The 14,336-nt window shown below is 55.5% G+C and overlaps 1 long non-coding RNA gene across 1 annotated transcript; it reads left to right on the top strand.

Annotated features, from left to right (window-relative positions):
* Positions 1–300: 300 nt before the first annotated feature.
* On the top strand, positions 301–4,255 carry LOC123479885 (uncharacterized). Its single transcript, XR_006655686.2, has 3 exons — positions 301–1,092; positions 1,353–1,633; positions 2,860–4,255. It is a non-coding gene; the product is annotated as an uncharacterized lncRNA (long non-coding RNA).
* Positions 4,256–14,336: the final 10,081 nt, after the last annotated feature.

The raw sequence follows: 14,336 nt of genomic DNA, 5'->3' as shown, positions 1-14,336 counted from the left end.
ACACCCTGCACGATAGTCCACTGCGACCCAGCTCTGCCTGGCCCAGGGTAGGCTCCGCCCTCCTGAGGCTCAGCTGCTCCAAGGCAGCGGAGGGGTGGGGTGCAGGGAATCCCCAGGCAGAACGAACCTAGAGTTAGTCACCCCAACTCACAGGGAATAAGCTATAGCTACATTTTGGGCCATATTAGGTTACTTAAGGACATTGGTGGATTAGCTCAGTGAGCTATAGAAACTGGGTCCAACTTAAAGGGAGGGAAGCCGTCCTACACTGTGGCCTTCGGCAGACCAGAGAACGTGGCTTTCTCAGCAGAGGACTCAGAGATCACTGGAGGCGTTTCTACTCCGTCAGGGGCAGCCTTCCTGCCGGTGCAGACACACCCGTCCCTGGGCCCTGGTCAGCGCTGGGGGCTGAGGCTTCCTGCCCAGCACAGGCCGGGGAAGCCCCAGACTCGTTTCTCCTGAGATGCAGGCCCTGGAGGGGACTGGCGGGGAAGCCTGGGACCTCTAAGGAGCAGGGAAGGACCAGCAACTTCCCGTCGGGAGGAACCATGACAGCAGGAGCTCTCACACGGCACGTGCTTTCCAGGTTCCACAGCGTCCTTGTGGCGATGGCCTCAAAGGAAGGAAGGACACCTGCTCACGGCGTTCCATTTCTGACATCCTAAACCCAGAGCCCTGATCAGTAAAGAGAAAACAAAGGAACCAGCCCAGCTTTGCACCGCAGGCCCAGCGCCAGCCATCATAGTGACGAAGACAAGACAGCCCTCTGCCACCCATGCTGAGCTGATTCTTCCACAGTCAAAGGGGAGCACGGCCGGAGTAGAAGGAGCCAGAAAGGGCACGAGCAGCGAGGGAGACCTCGGACTGTGGGGGCCCGGGGCCCAGCCATGCTTTCCAGTGCCCGGGCCTGGTGACAAACAATGAAAATCCAACAGTCAGTGTTTCTGGCATCCTCGCTGGTGAATAACCGCAAGAACTGGCCTATTTGTGTATATTTACATCTACATGATCCATCGGAACTCACAAAAGTATTTAAATACTCAACTGGTAGTTACAGCCGACCATCACGGAGCTAGAACAGCATTGCAAGCGGTAATTTCCCATTTTAAATGGAAAAGCGTTCTCCCTGTGCCTCTTGAGATGGCGAAGGGTATGTGTGTGTTGGGAGTGCTGGGACAGGAAGGGACTTGAGGGGTAGTCTAAGCCACCAGCCACCCAGCCGAGTGTGCAGGGCTGACAGTGCTGGGGCGGGGGGACCCTCTCGGGCCTCCTCTCCACTCTGTCTTGTCCCTCCCTGCTGTGTTCCTACGCTTTCCTGGCTCCTGACCTCAGGCTTTCTCTCCCATTTCCAGGCCTCCTTCTGGAAACCAGGCTTCTTTGTGTCCTTGAATCCTTCCTAGGACACCGTGGACAGGATGCTGCCCCTGCTCCAGGCCACTGAAGAGAACACCCCTGGGGCACAGGGGACTGTGAGCAGCTCCTCCTGCAGGGAGCCCTCTGCCGGGCCACCCCTGGCCTGCCCCAGTGACCACCGGCCTCGCAGGCGATGACGGAGAGCACGTGAGGAACCACAGATGTGACCGGGGAGCTGGAACCATGGGCGCTGCGCTGCAGTGGAGGCCTCGCTGCAGAGGTGACCTTCCCGCTAGGACAGTGGGTGCCAGCTCTTCGAGGCGAGGGACAGCTGGTTCAGGGCCTCCGGAGGTGGGGGGGATGAGCCACATGTGGGTGAAGGGCAGGAGTGACAGGGGGAAGAGGGCGCCTTTGGAACAGGATGGGAAGCAGCGTGGGTTTGGTTTGCCGCCTGGAGGTGGCGTGGAGAACGTGTCTGGGGAGGCCAAGGGATGCAGGAAGACTGACGAGGAGGCCACCTGGGGCGCCAGCGAGGGAGAGGGCCTTGCTGCCTTGGGGCCGCACCACCAGACTCGGGGATGCTGCGTGCGGTGGGGGGTGTGGTTCCCCAGGGCTCCCCATCACTGATCCAGGCAGTGTCCCCCCACCACGTGCCATCCTGGGAGCACTCCTACTGCAGAATCTGATCAAACCCACTGTGACAGACACACCATGTGGCAAAGGGCCCTAACCCTGAAGCCGGGCAGGCCGGGCTCAGGTCCTGACTCAGCCACTTTCTAACTCAGGGGTCCCAGTCCAGTGGCTCAGTGCCCCTGGGCCTCACTTTCCTCGTATGTAAAAACGAGGGCCGCCACTGCCTCCCAGCACTGTGTGTGAACTAACTCGTGAACACCCCAGCACAGAGCCAGGCCCACAGCAGGCCATTGTCCTGGCCTTCAGGAATCGTAGTGATAACGTGATACCCATTCATTCAGCAGCTATGTGTCGAGTGCCTCCATGTGCCCAGTACTGTTCTAGGTGCCTGGACTCACCAGTGCACAAAATAAACCCAATCCCTGCCCTGTGGAGCTTTCACTCCAGAAGGGAACACAGGCCAAAAAATAACTAATTTAATGAGTAAATTAGTAGTTTGTTAAAAGAAGAGTTGCAGTAGAAGACATGGAGCAGAGGAAAGGGACGGAGGTGGGAGGACCTCCGAGCAGAGTGGTCAGGGGTGGGCTCCTTGGTAAAGGTGACAGTTGAGCAATGACTTCCAGGAGGAGATTGCGTGTGTGGGTCCCTGGGGGACCGGTGCCGAGGTCGGGGGTCACAGCCAGCACATGCGCCCAGAGTGTCTGAGGGCCAGCAAGGAGGTTGCTGGGGCTGGTGCTGGGGGAGGGAAAGTAGGAGATGACGTGGCGTGGAGGCCAATTCAGCCTGCCAAGCGCCTTGCCGGCCTCTCATGCTGGGAGGGGTGGGAGACACCAGAAGGTAGTCAGGAGGGATAAGGTGCCCCTTGGCTTCCAGGAGGACACTGGGCGGCAGAGCTGAGACCCGGAGGCAGGGGCGCGGCTGGGGCAGCGACGTGGGGCAGAGATGAGGACAGTCGAGTGAGTCACACAGCGGCAGCAAAAGAAGCAGAACCACTCAGTCCTACTCATTAGACGTTGCCTCCAAAGACAAGCCCATGGGTGAGAGCCCTTCAGTTGTGTCCCAAAGCTCCCCTGGACCACAGGGTCATCTCTCAGTGTCCTGGGCCTCAGTCCTGCCCATTCCCCAGCACCCCTGCCCTACCCCCTTCCTGCCTCTGACCCTCGTCTCCCTCAGCCCACAGGCTCCAGGGACAGAACTCGCAGTCAGACTGTCCAGTCTGACTTGGCCAATGGCGCCCACACAGGGCACCGGCCACAAGGGCGAATCCCACCCGGGCCTGGCCTGGCGGGTGGGCAGCCCTGCTGGCCACAGACCGCGGGCTGGGATCGGGGGAGACTGGGAAAGGGAAGAGGCTCACTGCTGAAGATGGACGCAATGGAAGAGCAGGCGCTTTCCCAGACGGATCCCCAGAGGGCGGGGCTGAGGGACGCCTGTGGGAATAATAACAAGCACACCGAGGCCACCCCGGGCCCGCAGCAGGCAGGCACGTGTGTCCTCTGATTGCACCACCACTATAAGGCGTGGGGACCGTCCCCACACGGGGAGTGAAGACATTTAGCTTCAGACAGCGTTTGAAACTCATGAAACGAACAACACGTCCAGCCACGCGGAGACTCCGTCTCAGGCTGAGCCCGACGCCCTCGCTGATGGAGGTGCCATCGGGCAGTCTCCTGCAGCTGGGGCGGGCAGGAGTCGGTCAGGGGGTCTTGACGGCCCTTCCAAAGAGGTCAGGACAAGGAGGCTCTTCTCTGCCTGGCCTGGACCACGGTCAGGAGAAGCCTGTGGGCCACTTGTTCTGGCTTCTGCGCTGAGGTAATGAGCTTTTGAGTGGCTCTCAAATGTGTCTGTCTTTTCTGGTCTCCCGTTTCTGGTTCCTCGGCTCCGGGTTCTGCACTGTGGTACCGATGGGCTGACACAGGCGCTGTGCGCCCACACAAGCCATTTTGAGCAGCTTTGACTGAAATACGGACAGAGTTGGTTAAAGCCAAATTAGCAGTCTGGGCGGCTCTCTTCTCCCTCCCACTCCCGTTCCAGACGCCCCAGTCAATCTCCAGGAATCTGTCTGGTGGACCCCGACTCTCCTATATGAGCCCGCCTGGGCTCTTGGCGGTCCCTTCTCCACCAGGCCTGCCGTCCTTGTCTTGGCCTGGCAAGTATTTTCAAACACGTGTTTCCTGCCCGGCAGAAATGACCAAACATCACCTGGCTCCCTGTATCCCTTCTCTGTCATTCTGGGAATGGCTAGGGAGGGGGGTAACTCTTACAAATAAAAGAGGTCTGTGATTACGCAAGAGTTTACTTAGTCTGTCTACAGACACCGAACAAAGTATAGACTTCATTAGCAAAATTAACTGGACACAGAACAAGTCAGGCCACGTTTCCCGGGTGGACCGTCTCTGTCCAGGAACACCACCTCTTTAGAATCAGTAGTGAAAGGGAAGAGAAAGCACAATGCACGTGCGCATCAGCTCGTGGACGCCTCTGATATGAGCCGACACTGGGAGGCCCTTGGAAAGAGGGGCGTGAGCGGGAGCGAGACTTTGGCAATACACTTTTTGGACTATGTCACATGTTGATAATATGAGTAGATTACTTAAGGACTAAGTAGACATAATTTTTTAAAAGCAAGAACAGGGAAAGCAAAACTACAGAGGCAGGAAGTCATCCTAGCTCTAGGCCACGCCCACAAATGACTGTGCCAAAGGCACTGCGTCCCCACGATGGCCCCGGGGTCGGGTGGCATCCCCAGGCAGCGCTTTCTATAGGGACCAACCCTTCCAGAGCCAATGGGCACATACGTTGTGCTCCATTAGGTACAGACCAGAATTTAAGACAGTTAATCTTACAGGAAGGGAAAGTGGTGAAGAAGAGGTCAGGGGTTGACCTTGAACTGCCATTTGTATCCTCGGAGAGTTCAGCAAAAGTAGAGCAGGAAGAAGGAGCCAGACCATCCAGAACCACCCTCCTCCGCTGGCCTCCCCCAAATCACCTGTGAGCGGCCATGCTCGGCTCAGCCTGTTCAGTCGCCCGTGGCTTTGGGCCTCGGGACAGAAGGCAGGTAGAGAATCTAAAAACAAGAAAAGAAAGCAAGAAACAGGATGAGAGGCAAGAGAAAGAAGGCAAGGCCCTACAGCGAAGGTGTACACACGCAGGGGTGGGGGACTGGGGGTGAGAAGTGCTCATCTCACTGCCTGGCCCCCATCCCTCCCTCTGACCCCACCTGAAGTCCAAAGGAGCTTGCAAAAGCCCACAGCCTAATTCCTTAGCTTTCAAAGAAGAACCTGTCCCGCAGCAGCAAAGGTCAGAGGCTCGGACTGATTCCCAGCCCTCACGGGAGGGCCCCCTCCCTCCAGCTCCTTCCACCTCTCAGTGAGAGAGTGCGACCTGTGGAGAGGGAAAAAGGACTCTGTGGGGGGAGACGTCCCCCAGAGAGAAAGGATCCTCTTCCCTTCTTCCGGGAACTGTCAGCTTCAAGGTGGCATCACTCACGAGCTGCCTTCCATTTACAGATAAAAAGAGAGGAGAGAAAGGAGAGGGAGAGGAGCAGTACAGATGTGAATTACTGGGTGATGCTGAGTGGCTCCCCTACTGAGCCCGTTGCCATGGCAACACACTCTGGCTCTGGACCACTTTGGGAGGGGGTGCAAAGAACTGCAAGGCAACATCACGAAAAACAGCAGAGAGTTTGGGCCTTGGCTTTCCGCGTCTCTGGAAGCAGCCTTTGTTCAGATGCATTTTACCCCTGCCCCTGGCTCTCCCCGGCACGCTCAGCGGTCACGGAGCGTGTCCAGAACTCTCACACTTTTCAAAATGGACGGCGTCCTCCCGTCTTCTCGTCTGTGCTTACACCTTTCTGTCATGCAGAGTGCCTCGCTAACCCATCTTCCGTGATGAAGCAGAGGGCGTCGGATGGTTGCTCCAGACACGCTTCGCTGAACTTGCGTGCTCACTTTCGCTGTACTTCGCCTTGCATCAGGGACACGGACCCACCACACTTCCTGGGGCTCTCACATTCACACTCTGTGTCCTCATCCTATAGGGACCTCTCCAGAGCACGACCCGTGAGAAGGCGACCTCTGTCTCTACAAGGCCGAGGCCGAGGGCCCGGTGCAGTTCCTAATGGGGGAGGGGCACGGGCAGGTCAGGGCAACTCCCTGGGGCCACAGGGAGTTGCCCTTAGATGTGAAGAGACCTCAGTGAAATCCTGCTCACTAATCTGTTAAGTGGTTGTCCATGTTCTTCTTGAATACCTCTAGGCACAGTTACCTCACTACCTCAGGAGAAGCCCTATTCAGTTACTTAGCAATAAGGTGCTCAAGGGGTTGCCTCTCTTGCCACCAGACTCTTCTACAGTGTATCAAACACCAAGTGAGCGCAAGGCACTACGCATTTCATGTAATTCTTGCATGAATTCCATGGAGGGGTACATAGGTGTCCCCACTTTATAGATGAAAAATTGAGGCTCAGAGCGACACACACCCAGGGCCACTCACTGAGCAAGGGGCTGGGCTGAGCTCAGACCCCCACGGTGTCTGCCTCCCAGAGAGGGGACGATGACAAGGCTGCCAGGCCTGGCCTGCTCTCCAAGCCACAGTTTAAGGGGTGCGGTTGGATGGAGTTCAATGTCACTGAGCAGATTATTGCCGTGGCAATTAAACACCTTCTGCCACCTCCCTCTTGCTAAACAGAGGAACCACAGGGACAGGCAAGAGGGAAGCGTGGAAGATGCCAACCTCTCACCCAGTTCTCAGTTTAGGGTCCTGCCTGAGAGGCTGGGCTTAGACAGGCGACCCTCGGAGGTCACTGCCACGTGACAGTGGGCGTCGGCATCCACAGCAGCAATGACAGCACTGCTGACGACTGTTCATTGAGTGTTTAAATACATCAGACCCCAACTTGGAGGTTGTGTACTCCTGATGTTACATGCCTGGCTGCAAAAGTTAAAGGGATTTGCCCAAGCTCAGACGTGGCAGCACTTCCGCCTGGCCCCCCTGGTTGCAGACCCATGCTATTCAACACGGCACACTGACTCCCCGAGCCACCAGTCCCTGTGACAAGTATTCATTGATGATCCGCCATGGCAGGCACGGCTCTGGGAGCTGGGGTCCACCTGCAAACAACACTAAGATCCTGGGCCTGTGGGCAGTGAAAAACACAAAAAGCAAAAACCAGAGTGGGAGATGAGGGACAGGGAGGCCAGTGACACAGGCAAGGTCAGTAGAGGTCAGGGAGGCCCCCTGAGCAGGTCCTGGAGAGCAGCGGTGGTGCTGGGTGAGGCACCTGGCCAGGACCCGGTCGGGGAGAGGGTTCCGGACACAAAAGCCCTACAGTGGGAGTGTGCCGGGCTGGCTGGGGGACAGTGGGGAGGCTGGAGTGAGGTCACAGGTACGGCTGGAGAGGTGGTGGAGGCGCATGCGAGGGTTCTGAGCCTTTCCTGCTGAGCTAGACACCTCCACAGGCTGACAGGTGGAGTGCTACCTGCCTGATGTCTTCCAAGGATCACTCTGGTTGGCGCGTTGAGGGCAGCCTGTAGGGTCACGGATAGAAGCAAGGACACCCATTGGAGGCCGATGCTGTGCTCCAGGGTGGAACGGCGGTGGCTTCAGATGACCACAGCACCATTGACGAGCAGGGGCCAGATTCTGGACAGCTTTTGAGGAAGTAAGTGGGATTCCCTGACAGTTCAAACACAGGGTATCAGAGAAACAGAAGTCAGGGATGACTCCAAGGTCTGGGACCTAAACAGCTGGAGGACAGATGTCCCCAGCATCTGAGAGGGGCCAGAGTGGGAGGAGCTCGGGTTCGGACGTGTGCAGTTTGAGGTGTTCATTAGCTTCGCAGACACGGCAAGGCCTTTGTGTATAGTGTGAGTGTGAGAAACATTTTATTTTATTTTAATCCTTTTTGGTGGTCGCTCACATGGATTGATTTGCAGATGTCGAATCATCCTTGCATGCCGGGAACGACCCCCACATGAGTGTGATATATGATCCTTTTAACATGCTGTTGTGTTGGATTGGCTCGTGTTGTGTTGGGGATTTTTGTATCCTTGACCATCAATAATATCGGCCCCTAATTTTCTCTTTTGGGGTCCTGTCCTCACTGGGCTGGTATCAGGGTACAATGTTGGCCCTGTGAAGTGAATTGGGGTGTTCCTTTCTCCTTGACTTTTTGGGGGGATACTGAGGAGGGTTGGTACTGAATCTTCTTAGAATTTACCAGTGAAGCCATCTGGTCCTGAACTTTTGCTTTTGGGGAGGTTTTGATTACTGTTTTAATTTCTTTACTAGTGATCGGTCTATTCAGGTTTTCCAATTTTTTATGACATAGTCTAGAAAGGTTGTGTGTCTCTAGAGTGTGGGATATATTTTAGCACATGTAAAAATAAGTCTGATTTCAGGTGTAAGCGTCATTCGTCAGGGAAACAAGAACAGGTATCAAGTTCTCGTTCCCTGTTAGACACCTCGCGGTGAAGCGCCACAGTGCTTTGGTAGAGCAGGAACTCCAGGCCTGGGTGGGCAGGGAAAAGGAGGGAAGCGTCCAGAGCACGTGAGGAAGCTGGTCTAGGACTGGTAACTTCTGCTTGGGATAATCAAGAGCAGCTGAAAGCTTTCAAAGAACCCATGTCTGAGGAATAAAGTGAATTTGAAATAAGTACTTTATCTGAATGGAAAATTCAAATATATCTTTGAATGTGGTAACAAAAGCCTGATTAACTTCACATCGGATTAACAAAACTCTGGGACCTAAGTGCTGAGCGGAAGTTAACCAGAGGGCCGGAAGGAGCGAGATTGGTGATTCGTCCCTGAATTCACAAGGCAGGAGCAGCGTAACTTCGCTTCTATCGGCTCCGCTCCAAATGTACTTTCCAGTGTTACCGGGCTTCTTGGGCAGTTACTCCAAGTCTCAGGGAAAGGACAGGGCTTGTCATCCAATGACTAGCCCCCGAATTAGAAAAGACACTGCTGCAGTGCCTGTCCTCTCTGAGCCAGAGCGGCCACGTGCCTTTGGCTGTGTCTACCGCTCGATGTGTGCAGACGAGTCCCATCAGTTCAGATCCTGGGGAGTCACCAGCCAGCGAGGGCCGTGAAGTTCGGGGTATACAGTCATCGTGAAGATGCTGGGCGGCGCCTGAGCCATCTCAGCCTGAGCAGAGTTCAGAGAGCTCCTATCAGATGCCACGGCAGAGAGAACACTTCCACGTGACAAGCAGGACTTCAAGTCTTGTTGGAGAAAACTGGGGCCTGGGCATGACCCCCCTGCAGACACCGAGACACCCTCCCCTGTTTCTGCCTTCCGGGCTCTGCTGATGAAACCTCTCCTCACGGTGGGCAGCAGTGCGTGTGGCTCAACGCCAGGGTCTGTGTGCGTTGAGTTACACAATGACAGCCCAGGGCCCCAGGGGTGCTGGCCAGGGAACACCCGAGCCCTTTGTCTTGGCCTCTTCACACACATTATAGCAGGAGCGTCACCGACCTTAAGATGGCCACCTGTCCCAGGGAGCCTGCCTAGAACGTAGATGCGGGCGTGCAGGCTCCTGCAGAACCAGGGTGCCCTGCTGACGGAGGGTGACTGGGTCAGAGTGTGCGCACACACACACACACACCTGTTTGCATGCACTTGTGCACACACATATGTGCACACACAAGCACAAAACATTCCACTGGAGGGTCTATGTCCACTGGCATTACCCCCGTTACTGCCATTTTGGGGAACCAGTTGAAACTGTTCCAGTTGATACACATTACATTATGAGCTTTCCATACAATCACTGTGCATCTGCTTGTCTGCTTCCTCCCCGGATCCCGAGTCCCCGAAGGACAAGGATGGGGCCTTTCCACGTTACATCCACAGGAGGAGGCCCTCAGCTGGGTGCCCAGTAAACACTAACTGAATGAATGGGGAAACGGAGGCCCAGGCCTTATCCTCGGGGGCACCGTGAGGTCGGGGTCCAGAAACCAGCTCGGAATACCCATTTGCAAACCAGCGTCTTGGCCGGAGGGTGAGGGAGCGCCACGCTCTGCAGGAGCCACAGAGGTTTCTCCCAGCTCCCTTCTCAGAAAGAGCCGGGGAGCTGGGCGTCTGGCTCCCCTGGGCCCCAGGCCTCTGCCCGGTGGATGCAGCCCGTCGCCAGGACGAGTGAGGCTCCTCATCATCTGTTTGGAATGTCATGGCTGTTGCTGCCCCCCTCTCCCCCAACCCAGCTGTAGGATAAATGTCAGAGAGGAGGGGACGCTCGCGGCGGCGTCACCGGACCGCATTCTACTCCTTCTGCTGAGGGTCACGCTTGGAAAATATCTCTAATTTTGTTTTCATAGCTTGTTAACCTTTTCCTTCCCAAAACAATGCCCATGTTTGTTTTGGCTCCTTTCGCGGACTGCGGACGGGTCTGAGTTGGATGCACAAAAGCATTTTTCCCTTAATCTCATTACAAGGGCGCCTCAGTCTAGCATTCTTCCCAGGGCTCACTTGCTGTGAAGTGATTTCCTCTTGGAATCGGTTTCTCTTTGTGAAGCTGGGAGAGCAAGTATGTTTGGTTTTGCAGGGAACGGGAGAGAAAGCCAAGACAAAGGCAACAAAAGAAAGAGAGAGAGAGAGAGAGAGAGAGAACAGAGAGCGATGCTGTGATGTTCGGGGGAATGCTGAGTTTACATGGACCCCAGCTAAAATGCCTGCAGCTGAGAGTGATGGATGAGACCCAAATTCTAATTTGAGTCGGGGTATCGACCGAGGTCATTCTTCTCACTGTTGTCTCTTACGGACCCGGAGTTTGCGAAACTGGGTGACCAGGAGGGCCCGTGCCTGCACAGCTGGCAGTTCTCATGTGACAGAGTGTCTCGTTTCACCCCTCCCTCGCTTGAATGTGGTCCACCTGTGTGCTTGGCCGCCCCACCTGGGTTCTCACAGACACCGGACAGTGCCGGCCCGTTCCTTCTAGGCACGGTGGGCCAGTTCATACTGGATTTCTATTGTTAAGTTTCAATGTTTATCCTCAATTCTTGAAGGAATTTTGAGTTTCACCAGTTTTGTGTTAATCTTTCTGTCTTTCCTCACGACGATATTTCTATTCCTCTGGAGTTGTTTCAAAGATTGCATCTGCAAATACAAAACTACAACGAGGGACAGAGGATGCTGGGAAATGAATGGGAACGCTGGGGGAAACCGTAACAGCACCAACAAAACTCATCCGCATAGCCTGAACCACTGACCAAGGTCAAGGTGAAGGCACGTTTTTCGTACTGCATGAATTGTTTCCTCGGCATGTGAACTTGACTGCATTTCCTTACCGAATCTCCCCTACCGTATGAACTATTGTATAGTGCATCTAGTTTGCATATGTGCTATTGTAGAGAACAGGAAAACATGCCTGAAGCTTTTTTAGGCCCACGTTTTACTTTCCAAGTTAAATAGGGAAAGGGAGCAAGCGATGCTTCGTGAGCCCGGTGGGCCGTGGTCAGAGCAGGCGCCTTGCTGGGACTGAGCTCTGGCTCCTTCTCTCATTAGCGAGTTACTTCCCATCACCTTTGGCTGAGACAAATCATAGCACCTGCCTGAGAGCATCCTTTCTTCTGCCCTGAAGCATGAATTCCGACGTGCACTGAAAGAGAAGAAACATAAAGCTCAGCCCCTGCTCTGCAGTAGCTTACAGTCCAGGGAAACAAACACAAAGAAGGAGCGCTGCCGATTCCTGCAGCACCTCCCCGGTCCTCGCACAGTCTCTCCCGCTGCCTCCCTGTTACGGTTTCATGTGGAGACGTGTGCGGGGAGGGAAGGATTCTGGGAGGCTTCCAGTCCTGGTCCTCTGGCACCTGATCAATCACCCGATCGATCTGGGAGGCTCACAGCCCGGTGCGCGTTTGCTGAAGAGAAGCGACTCACCCCAACCCAACAGCAACGCTGACAGTCCACTGAATCCCAGGCTAATGTTTCTTCCTTCCTGCAGTGACTCTTCCCAGCTCAGGGTCCCAGCTGCTCTAAGCAAGGCTGCTGTGTTTATGGCAGGGGTGGGGGGACAGAGGAGGGAGAGAGAGGGAGAGACCATTTTTCAAGTGATGGAAGGGTCTTGTCTGTGTGTAAGATTTCGCTTCTCCTCGATTTTCAGGCTTAGAACTTACACACACTTGGTCCAGGAGAAAATGGACCAGAAAACTGCGGGTAGCGTCTTCCTCCGAGGCCGCGGGCAGGGACAGACCAGCCTCTGTACACCCCCAGCCTGAGTGGTGTAACTGGTAAGAAGCTGGCTCGTCTTTTAATAATCTTCTGTGTTCCCAGCAATGTCCAAGGGTGGTCGTTCTTTGCTGAGGGCCTGGCTGCTGTTTAGGGAAGTGATTCATGCTCGTGCAGAACATTTCATTGAGGAAAGATTTCTTTCGAGAACCCCTTCACAACGCATGTGCACTTAAAGAGGAGAGGGAGCACGACAATCATTCTGCTCGGGGCATCAGCACTGGGCCACGGGGTTGTCAGGCAAGGGAAGTCAGCTTCGCGGACTGAGGGGGAAGAAGCAGGAGGTTCGCAAACGGGCAGAGTAGGTGATTCGAGTGGCTCAGCAAACCGTCTCAGAGGTCAGTGGCACACAAGAGCAAATAAATTTGGGGGAGGTTCCAAATTTGGCCATGGGTTCTGGGAAATCGACCCCCCAGTGGGGGAGTGTCAGCCCCCCCACATGGTTCTCAGATGCTGTTTTACGGCAGTGGTTTCTCGTGGCTGGTCAGCGACTCGTTCTCTGTGGTTCCTGGTTACGCAGGATTTACCTGAGGCAAAACGGTGACACAGGCCAGCTCCTGCCAGCTGTCCCCTCTTGAAGTCCTGTGTTTCCAGCTGGGCCCAGGTCACAGTACACAGCCTGCCAGGACCAGCCCAGGCTCAGCGTGCAGCAGACAGAAGTTTCAGGCCTGGGGGGCCGGTGGGCAGCGGGGAGCCAGTATGGACCGAATGTCCACCGTCCACACTGACACCCTTGCAGAAACGACCTAGGGCCCCTCCCAGTTCTTACTCCCTGACTCCGGCCCCCAAGATCGGAGAAGGACACCCGTCTACACTGGCCGCAAGCTTAGTGAGCCCCATCCTCAAGCCCCTCTTGTTACAGAAGAAATATCTGACTCCCACGCACTCATAGCGGAAGTCCGAGTCACACCCCTGCCCAGACACTTCCAAGCCCTTCCTGCACCACTGGCAGCCATCTGTGGGAGAGAACGAGAGCTGACCACACTTGCAACTCTGGTCTTCTGGACACTTCTGTCCAATAGAAACTTGCACCCAGCTCTCAACGGCAGGTGGCAGAAATTCATTTACAGACGCAGACTTGAGTCCTGGCTGATGAGCTGAGTCTCCTCTAGGGAGGTTCTTCACGCCGTGGGGTCTTGGCTTCTTCCCCTGGGCACTCTGGAACGATGACGGGACTAATGTAGGACCAACAAGGACGATGCCGCCTGGCTGGCTGAGCTGTCAGGATGGCCGCAAGGGTCCGATGACCCAGTGAGTGTGAGACAGCTTGAAAAATGTAAAGCAGTGTGTTGTGTCCTTGATGGTAGTGTTGTCACTGCATTTCCACCCCTTGAAAGCAACAAGCAAACCCTACTCCTATGCCTTCCACAGAGAAAGGCTCTCTCTGACCCTGAGGTTGTTGGTGCCTCCCACACCTTTACCCCCTGCGGTGCACAAAGCCCACAGATACCGGAACCTGGGCAGAGTCGGTTCACCGTCAGCGGGCCCTAGCCAAGTCACTTACCCGCTCTGAGTTTCAGCTGCCCCCTGTCACACTGATGTAGCGACTCAGAGGTGGAGGGGGCGTGCCTCCCAGTGGGTGGGTGTAAACTGTTGCAGTAGCATCACCGTTACCACCCAAGTGTTTGCTGGGCACGTACCATGTGTTTGAAGCTGCTCCTGGGTTTCCCAGCTTGGCATTCAAGGCCCTCCGTGGTGCAAGCCTGTCCTGTTGTCCCCCCTCACCCACCACTTCTCACACTCCGCCCAGACCTACCCACCCGCTGCTTCCACACGCACCCAGTGCTGCCTCTGTGACTCGGGTCACCTTTCTTCCCTGCCCCACCGCTGCAACCCCAGCTCTGCCTCTGCTGGGCTGATAACGTTGGCCCATCGCGGCCTCTCCATGTCTGAACCAGCCCCCTTCTGAGATGGTGCGTCTGCTGCGCTGCCTCGAGACGTCCCCGGGGTCCTCAGCAGCAGGCACCAGGGCTGCCAGGGCTTCCGTGGCTGCTGTCCTGCATTCCTCTCCCACCGCTTGTCACTCTCTGCCTACATCTTAGATATTCACAAGCATGTCCCCTCTCCTCTGAAATAAATACTTGATAAATGGATGGGGAAATGTGTTGCCTTGGAACAACTGA

The sequence above is a fragment of the Desmodus rotundus genome, chromosome 10, assembly GCF_022682495.2.
Source record: "Desmodus rotundus isolate HL8 chromosome 10, HLdesRot8A.1, whole genome shotgun sequence".
NCBI lineage: Eukaryota > Metazoa > Chordata > Mammalia > Chiroptera > Phyllostomidae > Desmodus > Desmodus rotundus.
This window is presented reverse-complemented; position numbering and strand designations above follow the sequence as displayed.